Here is a 15,560-nt window from a genome sequence, read left to right as displayed (position 1 = left end):
CATGAATATAACAGCATACCAGCATGAGGGTAAGGAAATAATGACATAATTTTCATTTGTGGGTGAAATATTATTTAATGGAGTTGGTAATGGGTATTCTGAAAATATCAGGGATTTACTTTTCATGATCTTGCTCTTAGTGACTTCATCCAGGTGAGACACATGCTTTTTGTTTTTTATTAATTGGCAGTCTTTTGACTGCATCCCTCAGTGCACGAGAGAAATTGAATATGGATATTCGGCTCTCAGTCTCATTTATCCCTCTGGCTTATAGATGGATGTGTATTCAGTGGAAATGAACTTTTGGTGAGTAAATGGAATGGAAAGTGCCCGAAGAGGATCCACAGGAAAAGTGGGTGATATGTGCCTGCAGTTGGAGGTATGAGAATTGACTGGGCTTTGGTCTCTGGATGTATTATAGACATTAGGATTATTTGACCTGAATAAATGCAGCAGTAATTCCAAAATGATTCCAGGAGTAACGTACTGTTTATTCCGTGTGAAAGTGCCAGTGAGCGTTTACTCTATCGCACTCTCCTATTACAATCCAACACAAATCATTGTGTTCATGTCAAGTTTTCTGTATCACAAATCAGACTCTAAAATACTAGGGAAAATTTTACATCACGGTTAATTTCCAAAAGGACACGCTCTGCCCGGCTGTCTGTTCTCTTTCTGTTTGGCTCATCAGTGGCCAGGCTGTGAGGTCAGATGGCTGTTGGACACTGGACAGCCTTGTCCCTCAGGGTTCGTGGCTCTGCGGACCAGAGATGATTAAATGTCTAATGAGTCCAGTGTGAAAATCCAACACCATCTGGAGGGTACGATCATCCTCTGTTCATCCAACAGATCTGGAGGACCACCCTGAGAAACAGGCCTGTGAACTTTGCATGCATGTGTATGCGCCAAGATGGTTATGTATTAAAAAAGCAACTATATGTTTTTCTTTTAGACATTAAATATACTTTGAGGCAAAAATACATCTTGGACCCAAGGAAATCCCATGAGGCCAAAGGAAATAATGAAGAGAGTATTGAGGGCACACAAGTTAAACTGTGAAGTTTTAATCCATTTCTCTGATTGTTTTGGACAGTTGTAAAACGAGCATAAGAACTGTTTTCCGGGTATTTTTTGAATTTCAGGATCCACTTACTTTCTTAGGAATAGTAATCAGGACCTATGAGATTCATTCCGACTCTCTGTAGGTCAAATGCTGGACTGAACAACAAAGAAATCATAAAACTGTGGAAAAGAGAAAAAGGAATTGAATTCTTGTTGAAAGCATTTGATAGCAGTAATGAAACGCTTGGGGGAAAACTGAGAAAAATGGGATGCTGTATAGCCACATGGAGAAATTAATGGATGATAAAGAATGATGAATGAATTGGGTAGAAATGAAAGACTTGCCTAAAATGAACATTTACAGGTTTTCAAGAGTATCTAAAATGAAAATGAACTACAAATCGTGGGTCAATAATACATAAAAAATGAATTACCTTAATACCTTAATAATTCTGTTAAAAAGCTGTGCTTTAGGCACAATTTTTTTTTTTTTTTTGGCAGTGAATTTTGATATTTGTTGCAAAATAGATAATTTGGCAAAGATTTATTAGTGCATTGAGTGTATGTTTACCCTTTTCCCCTAATAGGGAAAAAACAATTATGAAACAAAATAATTCATAAAACAGCGACAATGTAAAAATATCCAACCATTGTTTTGGCCCAAAGTATTGTAATTAATAAACTGTATGCCCTCATGTCATTCCAAACCTGTTTGACTTTCTTTCTTCTGTGGAACATAAAAGAAGATATTTTGAACAATGTTGCTAACCAAACATTTGCTTTTGGTTGGCACTGACTTTCATTGTATGGAAAAACAAAACAAAATATCTTCTTTTTAGAATTTTTCTTGTTTTGGGGGAAACTTAAGAGGGTTTTGGGTTAGGTGTTTGAAACCAACATACAGTATAAATCCACTGCTAGGGAAGACATTTTTTTCAATCAAAACCATACAGTTATTGAGATTTTTTGACACCTATAGTCCTGCCCCCCCCTTGTGTGATTTCAAATACATTAATTGGCAATACAATGAACAAACTGTTTCTTTGCCACACATTTTATGTGGGCTGCACTTGTAATTACAACCTAAGCATTTTGCTGTAGACTGAGCTTATTTTCAGCACATTCGAGCATAATAGTAGCCCACATGTGTTTTGTTTTTTGAGTACAAGTGTGCGTTGTGTACTCGGTTTTGTTACGGCTTTAATAAGTGGATGTTTGCTCAATCTCTCTGTCTTATTCAGACAAGCCTTATGAAGACACAGCAGCTAAAAGCTCACTGTACTCATCAGATTTTAGACCAGAGAGTCAGCAGACAAACCCGTTTTGTCACCCCACAGAGATGATTACTCCCTTAACTGCTGATGTCATTCTGTTGCGTATTTACCTCATGTTTTCTTCGCCCTCATTTATTCTCTTGCTTTCTTTGTCTCTAGGAGACAGTCTTCTTTGCCAGTTGTTCTTATATATGCAGGCTGTCAGCTGGTGATGCCCTTGACTCGCGACCTTGACGGAAATGATGGACCTTAATACAGGAATGTATTTTTTGTTTAATCAGCAGGCATGTGCACTACTGAGGGGTCTTACAGGAGCAAAGGCCACCCCCACAGGTGAACAGAACTGTATTACTGCCCTGTGGGCAGCCGCACGCTTCTCCAGTTTTCTGTTTATTTCATCTCAGCTGGTTCACACATTAATGCAGTAAGGTCCTTTCAGAACACATGCATGAAAAAATCCATATTTAAAAGATTAGGACAAAGGCCCACAGGATGAATCAAATATCGCAAATTCACAATGATTTACCAAACAACAAAAATCATAAACAGCCATTAATCCTGTCTGGGCACGATTCTTTCCACGCCAAAAACATTCCTCATGCTGTGTAGTCTTGGGAAAGGGGTGCAGAGCTGCCGAACATGTGGTGGTGTCTAATCACGCAGCACTGTTATCCCATTAAAAACCGATGCTGTAATTTCATTTATGAGACAGAACAGCAGTTGTCCTCCTTAGCAGGAAACAAATGAGATAAATATCTGTTTATCTCAACACTCTGACATGGAGTATATTAAGCCATGAATTAAATCCATTAAATCAGTTAATATGAGTGTGTGCATGGGTGTGAATGTCACTTTGACATCTATTCAATCAGATACGAAAAGATAAGTGTGGATGCGTTGATTATGCATCATTCATTATATTATTCAAGGAAGTAAACAGAAACATTTGCTTATTTAAAAGTAGTAGTTATAGCAAAAAATTGAAAATCATTATTTGATATGGTCATATTACCCTTTAATGATTTTCAATTTGTTGCTATTTTTTTGCAAAGGCTGCCCCCGGGTGAACAGATCTGTATTATGTGCCTGAAGCCCATAAGGAGAAATTCATCTGTCTGATTTTTAATACATCTGATATCATTTTTCACAAATTATTTCTTAGAAAATGTGTCATTATTGTAAAATGCAAAATGCAATGTTTATGTATGTTTAGAATTATATTAGAATTTTGGAATAATTCAGAATACTGTTATAAAATAAAATCAAATAACAATTTCTGTCAAAGAATTTAGACTAAATCCTAGTGTGATTTTAGATTGAATAATTCCACTTAGTTGACCTTTTATGTTATGATTATTGATGAAGATTGTAAAAAATAAACAATACAAACAATATGCTTGTCCCAGGTCAAGACGAATACCTACAGTTATAAATAACTAGAATAACTAGAAAACGTAACACAAAACACCCTAATGGGACTTTTTACTTTTTTGCCATCATTTATATGGCAATTCATAATTTTTCCTTTTAAAAAACACAATTTTGACAGTATTAACTAGGGTTGGGTATTGACACAATTTTCACGTTTTCAATTCAATTTCTATTCACATGCTTGCAATTCGATTCGATTCTGATTTCGATTCGATGTCGATTATTGTGGATGTAGTACATCAGATACAGTACATGGCAAATTTTCTAGAGGAAAAAAATCTCTCAACTAATGCTGTAAACTACACATGGAAGTCAGTTAGTACTACATTGCTATAATATTAAAGCTGCAGACTGCAACTTTTTTTGGTTAAAAATGATCCAAAATTAATTTTTGAGCAAGTACATAACCAGCCAGTAAGATTGTAATAATGTTTTATAATAAGAGCGACATGGCGGATTTCCGCGGGAAATTTGAGCATGCAGCAGTTCCTCTGTGCGTCATTACATCACGTCCGTAAACAGAAATTAAGTCCCGTCGAGAGGCTAGTCAGTTATATCATGTGAGGACGCTGCCGGTAGCGGCACATTTATACCCTTTTCTCACAGCAGCTGAAATAATTAAACTTTTGATGGTGGATTGTAATCCAGAAAGATCCAAATGACAATCATCAGTGACAACTGGAGATTCACCCCTAGCCACAAAGCAAAAGACTTTGGAGTGACTACAGAAATTGAAATCTACAGGTAACGCTAATACACACTAAATACACAGTCATGCAATGCTGATGTTGTTAACAATAACAATTTGAGAACAATGTAACAGTAATAATAATTTGCACGGTTTGGCGCGATCCGAGCTAAGCGATCGTTAGATTTAATCATCATTGGCAGAGCGATTTATTGAAGGCCTAATGCTTTTTTCCTCAGTTGGTCAAAACAAAAGTGGCAGAAATGTTACTTGTTCAGATGATATTTTCCAGTGAAAGTTCTTATATTGGTCATACTTTCAAGACGAAGAATCTGTGATTCTGAAGTACAGTATCCACACCGGTGCGGTGACTGACAGCAAGCATTAGATTCATCCGCGCTGACGAGCTGTGCCGTTGCACAACGCACGTAACGTTACAGATATAACTGTTCCGCATATGACTGCAATTGCATGTTTCAAACAGAGATGGCGACAAAGGAAAAATGTTAAAATTATCTTATTTATATACAAAAACTTAAATTACACTCAATTATGTTTTTTATAATAAATAAAGTTTAGAATTAGATGACTATATGTCTACTTCAATTCGTTGTTTTGAAATATAAACATTTAAATCTTGGCTATCATAGCTGATTTATTCAAACATGCATTAAATATCGAAGAACATTAACAATTATAATGAATATGTAATGGTGCATATATTTTTCAGAATGCTGCTTTCTAGATTTAATTTTTTTAGCTGACTAATGAGTTTATAGTCACTGAATGTGGTTTTTCTGAGGTAAATGTGACATTGTTTACAAGCTGTTTTATTGACGTCTTTCCGAGGTTGAAATACTGATTGAGCTATTACACAAGACATGATATGGATTTCGGTAAGTTGTACTGTATCTTTTAACATACCTTAAGATGTTTATTCATGTTTATTTTGTGCTGTAACTGGTTTTAAAGCGGAGGAGATGATGTTCACATGCGCTCCATGCTGCCACTTCAGCGATCTGTCACACCACATTAAACAGCACCAAAATGGTATTTATTTTTTGATGGATGTCATTTGAATTCTGAGACTTTGCTTCATATTAAAAGTAACAAAGCACAAAGATTATTGCGATATATTGGATGGGAGGCGCACTACATGTTCCGTTCGTTCATCAACTGAAAACAGACTAATCGTTTCTTGGGATTTAAGAATCGATATCGGTTCGTAAAAAGGAGAACTGATTAAAGTTGAGAAATCAATATTTTTACCCTAGTATTTACAGTAAAATTCAAAATAATGTATTTTTTAAAGTAATTGGATTTTAACCAATTAACAGGTTTAGCATTTTTGCAGTTTTGTTTTCTGTAAAAATTACAAAACAAACAAACAAAAAAAAATGTTTACAGTGTAGTGACATCTATGGTCAAGAGAAAAATTGTGCTATAGGGGAATCTTACCCCGGGGGAGGCATCTTATCCCATCTTACCCTATTTGTGTGAAAAAGGGAGAATTATGGGCCATACCGTGGGAGGTAGCCGTCAGCAGTCTACCACAGACAGGTGATCCTTTTGTTTTATCTCAGGGAGAATGAGGGGTGAACGCCTGCTTTAAACTGACAAAACACTGCAGTCAAATATCACATCATACACACACATCCGCACACACTCCATTTCTCTCTATCGCTACTGTCAGACCGGGATGTCTCTTCCTATTTCATCAATCCTTCATTTCTCTCCTCTCCAGTTCCATCTCTCCCGCCTCTCCTCCTTCGTTTGTCCTCGTGTCAGTCCATACAGAGCAAACAGACATATTTCCGTTGCACGCGCTGTATGCGGAAAAGCCTCTTCTCGCTTCCACAACACTATCTTTTAATTAGCACCCACTTCTTTACAATTAATTTCTCTCAATTTGCCCTATTAGCGTAAGCATATAACTGCAAATCTTTGCTAGTGCTAATTTTATATTCACTTATTAAGGGGCTTATTAGAGCTCATATTAAATTAAGGATTGAAAAGCTACTTAAGACAGGGAGAGTGGATGGCAAGAAAGCAATGTTGTTTAAATGCATAATTTCTGATGTTTTAGTCCTTATTGGTTAAAAAGGACTGCGGGCATCTATACAGTATATTAAAAAATAATTTAACATGCTTAACTATAAATGTTTTTTAGACGTTTAGGGTTTTTGTGCTATTTAGCAATGCATTTAGCTTCAGCTGTTGGCATACTGCCACCTGTTTTGATGTATTAAAAGCGTATTAAAGGTGCACTCTGTAACTTTTTGCTAATTAAAAAGTTGTACACATAAATAAATAAATAGCACTTTGGAAAATGTCATTAAAATGATGTACAATCGTGTAACAACCCTAGATGTATCAGTCAAATATAAAAGGCTAGGATGGGTTGGGATTAAATCCAAGAAAGTCCATTTCATAAATTTGTGTAGTATGAGTAGTAAGGCACAAAACGAAAGATAAACAAATGGCTTCGGTGTGAAGCACAGCAGTTAGTAAATAAAATTCATGCATCCAGGCCACTAGGTGTCAGTCCAAAACCATTCATACCACTGGGATGAATAAAATCCATGAAACTCATATAGGCTGCGTCCGAAAAATTGCCCTATTAGGCAATGAATTTGCAGGCAGCGTTTGCACATGAAGTTACATCACAAAACTGATTTCGGACAGACTTCTGAGGCAGCGTAACATTATAATGATCTACAAAGAATTTCTTGCGAGAAATTACATCAAAAGTGAAAAACTTTGATCAAAAACATACATTTACATGCAAACTGACTACCAACCACAACTTTTAGATGCCATCTTTCTTTTTTAGCTTAACTGTCATGGAGCACAGGATTGTGGGATATCAAAGGCAGCAAAGGATACATCTATGCTGCCTTCAAAAATCGATCAGATGAAGGTATCTCAGGAGACAAAAAGTGAAGTTAACACTGAATTCAGACATACCTTGATGCTTTCCTACCTTGCAAAGCATCCTCCGAAGGCAGCATTTTTAAGACTTCAGACACAGCCATAGTGAACTATTAAGTGGGGATAGCCATTCTTAGTGGTGTCCAAAATGAACGTGGATATTATCAAGTGCATTCATTCAATCCCATAATGCACCTCAATATCAAGTGTACAACCAATAGTGGCTAGTCGTTAAACAATACCCATGCTCTGTGATCCTTACATCTAATGAATTCCCACGTTTTGCCAGAAGATGGTGTCTGGTGCACAGAGTGTCCAAATTCGCCTGCTTGTTTTTATTCATTCATTCAGTAGAATATATTAGTCAAGTAATGTCGAAAGAGTGTATAGGGGGCGACCTTTCTGAGTTCATTTTTAATGGTTCAACAATGTCTGTTCAACATCCTCCATCAAACCCCAAGCTTTATTCTTTGTTTTGATTCACTGATTGATTAAAACAAGTTTAGGGTCACCAGTATTAATATTTGTGTTTAACAAAACACTTTTACATATTATAATGAAAACACAAATCTTTATATGTCATATAAAAAATGTGTCTTTTCTATTTAAATGACATCTGTTGCTTGGACTTCTATTCCTTGGAGACAAACAACAGCATGTAACCAATAATTATTTGCAGACCCATGAGCCAACCAATCATTTCAGAGATAGTGGGAGGGATTAGTTCAGGCTATATACCAACAGTGGGATTTGACTTGGGTCACACTTTTCTATCTCACTGTCTAATAACCAATGTATATTCACAGTCATGGGCAGAAATCTTATTTTAGTCTGTGAGTTTGCAGTGACACTTTTCATACAAATGCTCAGAGTTTGTAAGACAATGATGTGTGTGTGGGTTTTTTTTTTTTGCACATTTTGTAAAGCCATAAATCAGAGGATAATATTGAAGTGAGGGTTATTGAAGTGAACTACACTTAGTAAGGTTTGACCTCTGAGTAAAAAGGACACTGATATAGTGAAAAAGCTAGTTAGTTAATGTAGTTAGTAAGGCTGACAACATTTTTGATGTTCAAAATGTCATATTTTGGAATAAATTAAGACACTTTTTTTTTCTTTCTACGGCTAATTTTATGAGCACTAATTTTATATATCTTTAATATACATCATTTAAATTATATTTTCACACTTTTTATCATAGTTTAACAGAATTACAGTTTGATTGGAAATGAGACGCAATAAAAAACTGTTTGCATGTGATATTTACAAAATGACATTTGACTTTCTTAACTTTTCATGTCTCATCTCAATCTCTTCAATGACACTTTTTTATGTTTGTAGTTAAAATGACACCTAATTCAAAGGTGTAATTCATGTAAATATTGAGATGAATTATTTTTACATTTTCACAATAAACATTACAATGAACTGACTCTTTTGCTGTTTGCTGAGATAATCAGTTTTTATTTTAAAGCTATATTTAATTGATGAGAGCAGCTTGCTCATGCTAATTATTTTTATATCAATATACAAATATTTTTATGATGAATTTTCATATTTGAAAACTGAAATGGTAAAACAACAACAACAAAAATCTATACATAAAAGGCATTGAGGTGCTGATAGAGAAACCGTTATCCTGAAATGTATATATACAAATGCTGGGTTAAAAACAACCCAAGTTGGGTTAAATATGGACAAACCCAGTGATTGGGTTGTTTTGACCCAGCGGTTGGGTTAAATGTTTGCCCAACATGCTGGGTAGTTTTATTTAATTCAACTATTGTTTAAAAATGATTATATGTCTGGCCTAAAATGAGCCCAAAATAGGTTGGAAATTAAAAATCAGACACATAATTACTAGAGGCAACAATAATAATCTAAAGATGAACATTTATTAATAAGCAATTTAATACATTTTAATTATTTAATTATTATTAAGTAAACATATTAATAAATGTTAATTTCCAACCTATTTTGGGTTCATTTTAAGTGATCAATAAAGTAATTTTTAAACATCAGTTGAGTTAAATAAAACTACCCAGCAGGTTGGGTTAAAGATTCAACCCAATCGCTGGGTTTGTCCATTTTTAACCCAACTTGGCTTGTTTTAACCTAGCATTTTTTTAAAGTGTATCTTCAGGGCTGCACAGGATAGTTTTGAATGCAGTAAAAGTCTTGCAGTTAAAATGCACCATGTTGTGGTGTGTTGTAAAATAAACAATGATATTATAAAATTATACAGCCATCAGTAAACTCACCATCTTCATTGTTTTCTAAAAGCACTAAGAACTTGCGTGGGACTCTCTTGAAACGCTAATATTCTGCTGTCAGTGACACAATAAAACAGCCTGTATGAGTAATCTAGCCCAAAGCTGTTCTCATCTCGGGACAAGCGCCTCTGCTGCTGAGGGCACAATTTACGAAATGTGCTGAACACAGCTTTCGGTCTCTCATTTGCATGAGTTGTTATTGTTTGAAATGATAAATAAATTGAAAGCGCAGATGAAAAATGGCCAGTCCTCAATAAGACACTGTGTTTTTACTGGAGCATGAAGCTAATCTGAAGCTTTTCTCTTTTCACCATTACCCATAATGCAGAGGAGACAGAACGCATTCGCATAAAAACATGCACTGATGGCTTTCTGACGCCTTCTCTTCATTTTCTGCCTTCGCAGAGATGTGAGGAGATTGCATAAACTTCTGTGTTGTAATTCACTCACTTCAAAAATCTGCGGTATTAAACCGGTCATCCGATTCTGAAACAATCCGCAAATGAACAGGTTGGTTTATTGAATTGGTGGAAGTTTGCTTTTGTGACTGACATTTTATGCTCCTTACAGTACAGTGGCATGAAAAAGTATGTGAAAATGAGAATTATTTTAATAAAATAAGAGGGATAATAAAAAATGCATGTTATTTTTTGTTTAGTACTGTCCTGAGTAAGATATTTTACATATAGACGTTTGCATTTAGTTCACAAGACAAAACCATAGCTGAATTTATTAAAATAACCCCGCTCAAAAGTATGTGATCCATTGATTCTTAATACTGTGTGTGGTTACCTGATGATCCACGACTGTTTTGTGATGGTTGTTCATGAGTCTCTTGTTTGTCCTGAGCAGTTAAACTGAGCTCTGTTCTTCAGAAAATTCCTCCAGGTCCTGCAGATTCATCAGTTTTCAAGCATTTTTGTATATTTGAACCCTTTCCAGCAGTGGCTGTATGATTTTGAGATTCATCTTTTCACACTGAGGACAATTGAGGGACTCAAACTCAACTTTTAAAAAAGGTTCAAACATTACCTGATGCTCCAGAAGGAAACGCGATGCATTTGAATTCAAATATAAAGGTAAATTGTACTAAATTGTTTTTGCCAGGAAACATGCAAGTATCTTCTGTTGGTTCCGAAGGGCAGTACTAAATGAAAAACAACGATATTTAAACAAAATAAGAAAAATTGTGACATCTTCATCCTGTTCAAAAGTTTTCACACCCCGACTCTTAATGCATCGTGTTTCCTTCTGGAGCATCAGTGAATGTTTGAACCTTTTTTAATAGTTGAGTTTGAATCCCTCAGTTGTCCTCAGTATGAAAACACAGATCTCAAAATCCTACACTCTAAAAAATGCTGGGTTAAAAACAAGTTGGCTTGAAAACAGACAAACCCAGCAATTGGGTTGTTTTAACCCAGTGGTTGGGTTAAATGTTTGCCCAACGAGCTGGGTAGTTTTATTTAACTCAACTGTTGTATAAAAATTACTGTATTGCTTGCTTAATATGAACCCAAAATATGCTGGAAATTAACATTTATTAATATGTTTAATAAATGAGCATTTATTAATAAGATAATGAATAATTTTATAATAAGATAATGAAAACATTTATTAAATTGCTTATTAATAAATATACACCTTTTGATTATTATTGTTGCCTCTAGTAATTATGTGTCTGATTTTTAATTTCTCACCTATTTTGGATTCATTTTAAGCCAGCCATATAGTCATTTTAAATCAGTAGTTGGGTTAAATAAAACTACCCAGCAGGTTGGGCAAACATTTAACCCAGCCACTGGGTTAAAACAACCCAATTGCTGGGTTTGTCCATTTTCAACCCAACTTGGGTTGTTTTTAACCAAACATTTTTTAGAGGGTACAGTCACTGAAAGGGTTCAAATATGCAAAAATGCTTGAAAACTGATGAATCTGCAGGAGCTGGAGGATTTTTCTGAAGAACAGAGATCAGTTTAACTGCTCAGGACAAACAAGAGACTCATGAACAACCATCACAAAACAAAAAAACAGTCGTAGATCATCAGGTAACCACACACAGTATTGAGAATCAATGGTTCACACACTTATGAATGGGTTATTTTAATAAATTCAGCTATTGTTTTGTCTTGTGAACTAAATGCAAACATCTTTTATGTAAAATATCTTACTCAGGACAGTACTAAACAAAAAATAACATGCATTTTTTATTATCCCTCTTATTTTATTAAAATAATTCTCATTTTCACAGAATCTGCAAGGGGTTCACATACTTTTTCATGCCTCTGTATGCTATGCAGATCTTTGGCCAGATGCACATATCGATGCAAATGAGAATGTCAAGTGGCGAAGAATCTTTTCACATGACTGAAAACAAATAAGAATAATGGCAAACGAAAAGTGACAGAAGTGATCATTATAATCGCCTTGTGTTAACACAAAGAACAGAACAGGTAAAGAATGAACAGGTTATCAGAGCCAACGTGTTTTTTTTTTTACTTTTCAATTTGACCGAAACCTGTTAGTAGACGGAGGGGGAAGAGGGAGTTAATCAAATCCCTTCATAATTTTGAGTGTCCAATCAGTCTAGACCAACCACCTCTGATTTTACCAACAGGTCTTGATTAACGTTACTCTGAATTCCAAACGAAATCACAAGCCTAATCAAATTCAACATTCTCCAAGAGCCATTGTACAGATCATTACCGAATCCTTTTGACTTTGTCTCAGGTCATTTGAGCCTCAAATTAGACTGCTTAGATTCCTGCAAATTAAGAAGCAGCCATGAGATCAGTGTGTTCAGTTAATGACATTAGTCAATATAAAAAAGTTGCCAGGTCATTGGACCTGTATGAATTTTTTAAATGGATACTTGAGAAAAGTCTGCCATGTATAACAGGAGTTTCCCACCCCTCCCTACGGGCTCTCGCCAGCTGCGGCGGGAGAGGAAACATTGGCAGAAAGTCTTCGCCTAAAGAAGCAACATCCATCACACTTGTTTGTCTTTCAACTCGGCCATCTTGGCAGACATAAAGAAAACCCTTCACCAATTGTGAAACAACAGCAGCACTTCTTGAGTTCCTCCGAGTCATTGACAAATCACTGGCTCACAAAAATTGCCACCCCCCACCTTTACCAAAAAACACATTTCTCGCTTTCTCCCACCCTCCCTGGGGGTCATGAGGTTGCCTGGCTGACAATGATTGCTGGGATGAGATTTCTCTCAATGGGACTCGGACACATGATAGACAGCACATGACTAAAGACTTCACTGATTGATGGAATGAGTGAGAGAGAGAGAGAGGAAGACAGCGAAAGGAGAGAGACTCACACACACCCACGCAGATAGACAAAGGAAATAGATGCGTATGGAAAGAGACAGGCTGAGGGAAAGGGAAAGAACAGGGACGGCTGTGTGTGTTGCGGTGAGAAGGACGTGTCATCAGCAGACATGTGTCTGCGGCACACAATGGCTGTCTGCAGCTCCAGCCTGATGTTAGTATCAGAGCGATTGTGCTGCTCCAGGGGGAGCCTGCGAGCTCTGGGACGGAGGGAATCACGGAGAGGGGGGAATGAGCATTCAGGAGATGCGTGTCAACGTTCTGTGCAGGAATTCTTCTGAAAGGCTTGCAACAAATGCACATGATTTGGTTGAATTTTATATGTATGTGCATTTGTGTGTTGTTCATGCATTTCTGCAAATAATATTTATATGCTGTACAACATGTTCAAAAGTTTGGGTCTGTAAATGTAATGTTTTTGAAAGAAATCTCTTATGCTCACCAAAGCTGCATTTATTTGATCAAAAATAAAGCAAAACAGTAATATGAAATATTGTTACAATTTAAAATAACACTTTTCTAGTTTAAAGACCCCCTGTGGTGAAAATCAAGTTTTTAAAGTGATGTGACGTGAAGCCAAGTACTTGGAATTTGTGCTCTGGATTTCACCCACCCAAGTGCACACACGCAGCAGTGAGTATTGAACACACACTGTGAACACATACCTAGAGCAGAGGGCAGACTTTTTTTTTTCTTTCCTTTTTTTGCGGCACCCAGGGAGTGATTGGGGGTTAGGTCAAGGGCACCTCGGTTCTGGGTAATGAGAGTGGAGGAGAGCGTTGTTCAATCACTCCCCCCACATATATTTCCTGCTGGTACTGAGACTCGAACCCGCAACCTGCAACCCGCAGGTTACAAGTCTGATTCTATAACCATTAGGTGACAACTGCCCATGTTGTTTCAACAACTTTGGTGAGTATTTTCTCCTTAAAACTGCAGTGACCTAGAAAGTCTTACGTTCCTTATGTCACAAACTACCTTGTAACCAATCACGTCAATGTGCAGGCAGGTTTTAGCATATCATTAACTATGCTCTGAAGTAGTGGGGTCTCATGAGAAGAAAGGTTATGCCAGTATTTTTGCTCTGTTGTTATGAAAAATTTTGTACATTTAAGAATAGAGTGAATTATGTAAATTATGTATATCAAGATGTTATGATGAACTATATTTCTCCACTGATGTTCTAAGCTGTTCAAAGTGTTTCTAATGATACTGACGTTTAGAGGGCAGACTGAGATGCCGAACAGGAACATGGTTTGTGTAACATTAGCAACACATTATTAGCTGTTTGATAACGTAGTCAAACAAAAGGCTAATCATATTTATTACCGTTATGTGTATACATCGAATTTGTAGACAACCATGGGTAATTCACTCTCTTCCACTTCTTCTGCCATCGCATGCATTTACTACAGTAAAGTTGACCGAGTGGATCTCTGAGCTGGTGTGAGTGAGTAGAGGTGAGGCTAATTTGCATATTCGTGGATCCACATATACTAAATGAAGTAAGGGTGTTATTATTTTAAGGCATTATTTTAAAGATTTTTTTTTTTTTTTTACAGGAAAAAAAAACATTTAAATATGTCATTTTGGTGATCAAAGATAAAATTATTGACTACAGTGGGATTCTAAAATATTTCTGTGATGGCAAAGCTAAATTTTCTGCAGCCATTACTCCAGTCTTCAGTGTCACATGATCCTTCAGAAATCATTCTGTGCTGATTTGATGCTCAAGAAATGATTATTAATATCAATGTTTAATAGCTGTGCTGCTTAATATTTTTGTGGAAACTTACTTTGATTAATAGCAAATTCAAAAAAACAGAATTTATTTGAAAAGGGAAACATTTTGTAATATTACAAATGTTTACTGTTACTTTATGTGATCAATTTATGATTGGACGTCCTTGCAGAATATAAGTTAATTTTTAAAAAAAAATAAAAATAAAAAAAATCGTACTGACCCAAACTTTTTTCAAGTGTGATGATATAATATAATATAATACTAAATGTATAGTATTTAACAATTTTATAAAATAAATTTAAACAACAGTAGAAATGCGATCTAATCGTGAACGTCTATTTAATGTAGTCTTGGTCTTTTCTATATATAGGTTTGTTATTGGTTTTTGATATGAGGGCATGTTACACAATCTGTCCATCTTGGTTGGCATATGGCTAATTTAACTGGCTTCTACCAAATGACAGTTGAATTTGTGTGAAAATACTCTAGAATTTAATTGCACAAAGCCTTTTTCTCTTCATTTATTTTACTATCCTACAATTATGCCTAATTTTAAGGCTAGTTACGTTGCTCAGTTTGACCTTACTGTATCATTTTTCTTTTTCCTTCAGCACAGCCTTACGGTACATTTTTTGAGGCCGTGACCCACCAGTTGAGAACCACTGCCTGAGGAAGAGCCATTGAACTTGAGAAATGTGGACTCTGTAAGAAACTTTGAATGGAAAGAAGGGTTTTGAGATATTTAGCCATGCGGACCGATTAGCGGGTGAATTCAAGGATTATCTGAAAACACTCCAAACGAACTTTCATTTTAAACTC

Source organism: Chanodichthys erythropterus, chromosome 2, assembly GCF_024489055.1.
Source record: "Chanodichthys erythropterus isolate Z2021 chromosome 2, ASM2448905v1, whole genome shotgun sequence".
Lineage (NCBI taxonomy): Eukaryota > Metazoa > Chordata > Actinopteri > Cypriniformes > Xenocyprididae > Chanodichthys > Chanodichthys erythropterus.
The sequence above is the reverse complement of the archived record's forward strand: the minus strand, read 5'-3'. Positions refer to the sequence as shown.